Source organism: Zingiber officinale, chromosome 1B (assembly GCF_018446385.1).
Source record: "Zingiber officinale cultivar Zhangliang chromosome 1B, Zo_v1.1, whole genome shotgun sequence".
Lineage (NCBI taxonomy): Eukaryota > Viridiplantae > Streptophyta > Magnoliopsida > Zingiberales > Zingiberaceae > Zingiber > Zingiber officinale.
Genome location: NC_055986.1, coordinates 160,865,183 through 160,870,455, shown reverse-complemented (window position 1 = coordinate 160,870,455; position 5,273 = coordinate 160,865,183). Strand labels below are relative to the sequence as shown.

The 5,273-nt window shown below is 36.7% G+C and overlaps 1 long non-coding RNA gene across 1 annotated transcript; it reads right to left on the bottom strand.

Moving 5' to 3' along the window:
• Positions 1 to 2,637: 2,637 nt before the first annotated feature.
• Positions 2,638 to 3,089, bottom strand: LOC122015637. The gene is made up of 3 exons (XR_006120942.1): positions 3,077 to 3,089; positions 2,907 to 3,007; positions 2,638 to 2,659 (listed from the first exon to the last, which is right to left on the bottom strand). It is a non-coding gene; the product is annotated as an uncharacterized LOC122015637 (long non-coding RNA).
• Between the last annotated feature and the right edge of the window lie 2,184 nt (positions 3,090 to 5,273).

Here is a 5,273-nt window from a genome sequence, read left to right as displayed (position 1 = left end):
TACCTAGTTTTTACAATATTTTTAACTGTTGTCTTTAATGTTCATTAATACCAAACAACTATTCTTATTTTAATATAAGCAAACCACCAATACAAAACTAAATATTTACTAGATTAAATCCAAAATAAACATCCATATATAATTCATCTTGTAGCCACATATATTACAAAAATATACAAAATGAGTTGTTACTCATCAAAATACACATGTTTTCCATTATTGTTCTCCATATACATTAAATCACATATTTTCCATTTGTTGTTCTCCATATAACTTTTAATTTACAAATTAGCAAGGCAAGCTACATCCTAACAAAGCTCACTCCTTGCATAAAAAATCTCAAGCCTCACGAATTGGCCGAGTTACGTACCTGCAAGAGGAAAATTAAACAAAACTTATCAATTCCAGTTTAGATTTATTCATATAAATCTACATAAAATACAAGCAATATAACCAACTTATAGTCTAAGAAATAAAACTTATGCAATACAAACTTATGCAATACAAGAAATTTTAGGATTTCACATAGCTCTAATATAAAGCAATTTCATGACGACACTCAATTCCAGAATTCTGATTTAGATTTATTCATATAAATCTACATAAAATACAAGCAATATAACCAACTTATAGTCTTAGAATTTAACTTATGCAATACAAACTTATGCAATACAAGCAATTCCAGGATAAAAGAAACAAATCAACTATTCAAATGTCTATTTAGGATGCAGACTGGCACCATATTCAACTACACAAGCAAGTCTATTCATGTCAGAGATTGCGATCATACTCATGTTGAACACTATATCAAGTCTAAGTAACATAGACATGGAACAGTTGCAGCACTGGCACCATATTCAACTACACAAGCATTATCATACTAGAGATTTGAATGAACATTAGTTATCAAATTTCGTAAACAGTAAGCAGTAGAGTACTAGCCTTGTATGTTAAACTTGTTGAATGTACAATATCTCATAAGAAAGTTTACCTTTAATGCTATCACAATAATCACATCAGAGAGAATACACAAATCAATGAACTGATCCATAGTGAGTCTTAGCTCTTCAAGAACCTGAAAAATAAGGATGAGGATAAATACAGTAATTCAATTAGCAATAAGCAGAATAATTCCATCACAAAGATTTTTTTGGAACTAGGATCCATTAAATGACGGAGAAATTCTAGCACACTAAAGTGTCCCAATAAAAGTACTTGTTATGCACAAGCAATGACCTCAATTGTTGTGTTAAGATCGTTAGTTGCATCTTCCCTCTTTGAATATCTAAAGAATAAAATAAGCTTAAAGATTATCATTATCTTGCAAAAAAAAAAAAGGAGGGGAACAATGACAAAAATCTAAAGACTAGCTTTTTGGCAAGTTATTGTTTCTTCAGCTCTGGAGATTGACCGTCAAATACATATCTGGCATCAAAAAAATGATAATAAAATATTGTGGCTGAATGAGAAATAAAATGATATTTAGACATGCAAATGGACTTACATTGGCTCGATACATGCTTCTAATAATCTGATAGTTCGATTGAACATCCCTTGCAAATGACTTATTGGCCATACAAAATGTCAAGAGTTAGAAGAAGAAATAAAGAAGTCCAAGTCAAGCATAAATTTTTCTCAAAATTAGAGCACTTTAACATTTATCATCAACAACAAGATGGAATAGAAGTGTAAGATCACCTTGTAACTTCGCCAGTCTGGTTAGTAAGAGTGTTCATGCCAGTTCTTCCGACAACGATCTGACAACTTTCACTAACCAAACAAGACCAATTTTCTTTGTCTACGAGTCGGTTGAGAAAGAAACGACTTTAAACTCATTGTTTTCACAAGCTCTACTATAAATTGTGTTCATCATACAAGCTTTCTTCTAGAAGCGTAGGAGATGGATATGGCAAACAAACTAATTAAATTGTTCTAGCCCATGGCAATGACAGACTAAACCATTAGAAGTTTGTAGGATTATCAGTTGCTTCACTCAAACCAATTCTAACTCTCAGGCAACAGTATTCAACTATATTTCTCGATGATAAATATGGCTAACACAGTTCCCAAGAAAAAACATTTTCCAGATTCATACAAAGTCAACTCACATGAATAGAGTCTAATTGCAAATTACCATCATGGCATACACAAGGACTATAGAACATAAACCAAAAAAGAAAACTAGTTTACCTGAGCATCGTACAATAACTAGAGTAGCAAATACAACAGAGATGCCAAAGATGGAGTCAGAGAATCCCCTACACAGTTAAGTTAGTACACTTCAATTACAAGACCTTGAAGGGAATAACAATAACTACACACTGGGGAATTTCATCAAACAATTTTACATGCCTACCTCTCCAGCCCAAGCAAAGTAGCCACAGCAGTAACGACCTAGAAAAATCCAAGCATAATTGATTAAAATTCCATAGTTCAACCTCACAAATTGCAAAATAAGGGGAAAATAGAGAAGCGACGACCTAAAAAAAAAAGAAACGCTTCTGACAGAGGAATGAGTAGACGGCATGCCTCCCGACCGAACTGCCACCCTGAAGTCATGTAGTGTGTGTATCGATTACATGGAAACTAGCCAGCATTGTAAATTGTGAAGTCCGGAGTATTGAAATCCTCTAATTCTTCTGGCGTAGGACGGATGCACCTGCGATCCTTCCAATTATTTCATGCAAAAGAGAGTTTTTCTTCTTCTAGTTTACATGTTTTCATTAGATAAGGAGAAAAGAGGAGATAGTTATCTACTAATAGTATATACATATGCTACTAACACAACTATGATTCACTACTAGAGATCAACAGAACCAACGCAAAGATGACTTATCTGGATAACTGTCGAACTGTAGAGTTGAAGAGCATCTGTAGCATTCTTATTAGTAGTATTTTTCACTTACATGTTGTGCATGAACAGGGAATGATAGGCCCTTGCAGAGACAATTTGAACTTTGATTCGATGCTCGGGATCCCAGTTGAGGAATTGGTCATTCACAAATACCTTGTATCATTCAGATGGCATATTAGGATCTATGAGGAATTACATCAAACACTTGATGTGCATGTGTACCTTATCCAAAGAGGTGAGGTGTTAATAGATCAAACTTCAAATAACTTCCTCCCTCAGATGAAGATGAAATAGTTACTTATGGAATTACAAAATTAACCAAAAAGCAGAACTGAAACCCCAAAACTAGACAACAGAACGACAGCAAAACAATTTAAAGGAAAACTGAATTCAACCAGAAGTAAAATAGTTGTAGATTTTGAAAACTCATCATGGCATCCTCTATCTACCCTTTTGTATCTGGTTACTTCCTTTGAGAACTTACAAGGGAAATCAGTAAAACATATTTTTTGTATCACCAAACTTCACAACACGATATTTCATATCTACATTCATGTATGTACCAACAATATGGTATAGGGACAAAATGCACATACCTGATGAAGTACGATTGGTTTGTTGGCGAAATCAACCAATGGCTTTGGGAAACTTAGTGTCAAAGGATGGAGGCGAGTGCCAAATCCCCCAACAAGGATGAGTGCTTTCATGGTGTATAATTGCTTTACTTCTATAAATCAGGTGGAAGATCTGAAGACCAAGCAACAAACCAAATTTGTTAAGCCTTGTATATATGATGAATCTTAAGTTAATCACAGAGAACGCAAAACTAAGTTCGCCAGATTTGTCACAAGAAAAGAAGACAAAAGCTAAAGACTTTCAGCATTTAGCATTAAAATCTAATTCTGGAACTCCATAAATCACCCGGAAAAGATCAAGAACTCACCGCAATTCAAAGCGATAGCCAGCGAGAAAAGAACAAATGAAATACAATAGAAGAAGAGGTTCGGGATCTCACCAAAAAAAGATATTTTTTATTTCGGGATTCGACGAGATTCCCAGACAAAAAGAGCCGATCCTGCCCGTGAGAAAGAGGAGAAGAGGAAGATCACGACGATCTTCGAAGCCCACCTATGACCACCAAAGAAGATCAACGACAAAATCATTCTTTTTCTCCTAGCAAAAAACAAGAGTAAATGCAAAAATCTCTCGGAAACAGAATCTTGACATGGAATCGGGGAAGCGGAACCTAAAGTGATCATCTTCGAAGCACCAACCAATCTAGAAGAAGCTTCCTCCGTCGCTCCCCTGCGAAACTCCACACAAATCGCGCTGCCTTCACCAGCGGCGCGCTGTCGTCATGGCAGATCCCGTTCTCCGGTTTCTCCCTCCCGTGCGTCTGGATCTTTGGCAGCCCATTGGAGAACGCCGCCGCTCACCAAGAAATGAGAAGGAGCACAACGTCGTATGAGGAGAGGGAAAGATAAATGGCTTAGGTTTGGGAACGCGAAAACACGGCGCCGAAAAGAAAACAGCGAGGGAAAGGAAAACAGCGAAGGGGGGAAATAACCAAATTCAACTACAACGGTTTTTTGAAAACTGTTGTCGTAGCCGCTAAAAACGTGGATAAAGACAACGGTTTATAAAACCGTTGTAAAAAGTGTTGTCGTTTTAAAAAAAAGTCGCTCAATGACAACAATTTTGCTAAAACCGTTGTCTTTTATATTTAATGGGGAGTTCAAAGACAACGGTTTTGGCAAAAACCGTTGTCTTTGAGCAAATACGCAACGCTTTCTCTTAAAACCGTTGTCGTAGGGGTGTTGTCGTTTGCAGTTTTTGTTGTAGTGCATCTCCAGGCCGTCGACGAGGGTGAAAGGAGATGAAGCAGCGACCTTGTTGGTGAGCATGAAGGAGTGGATGGATAGTGTCTTGGAAGGCACAGAGTAGTTACTGCGCTTTTCAACAGTCTCGAAGGCAAGATGGTGATGAGGGGGTAAACGATATTGTTCAGGGTGCACTTGGGATTGTTAGCAACAACTTTGGCAATGACAAAGGTGGGGCCCCGCCAGTGGTGGGGCCTAGTGCGATGGCCCCACCTTAGCCATCCTAGGGATGGCTCTGTTTGCTGCCTCCCAAGGCAACTACTCCAATGCCTAGTCCTAGTGATATATCGATACTAAGGTGGTGTTTGGTCCTCTCTTAGGAATCAGAATGGGAATGAGAATTATAGTATTGTAGAATGGGAATGGGTATGAGCATATATATCGCTCTTAAAAATAATATTTAGTTAGTTGAATATTTTCTATCCGAATGAACATAAATTTTTTTTTTACCCTTCGAGGAAAATAAAAGAAAAAATAGATGGGATAGAAAGTTGAATGTGACAAAAAAATATGATGAGAGAGAAAATATGATGGAAAAA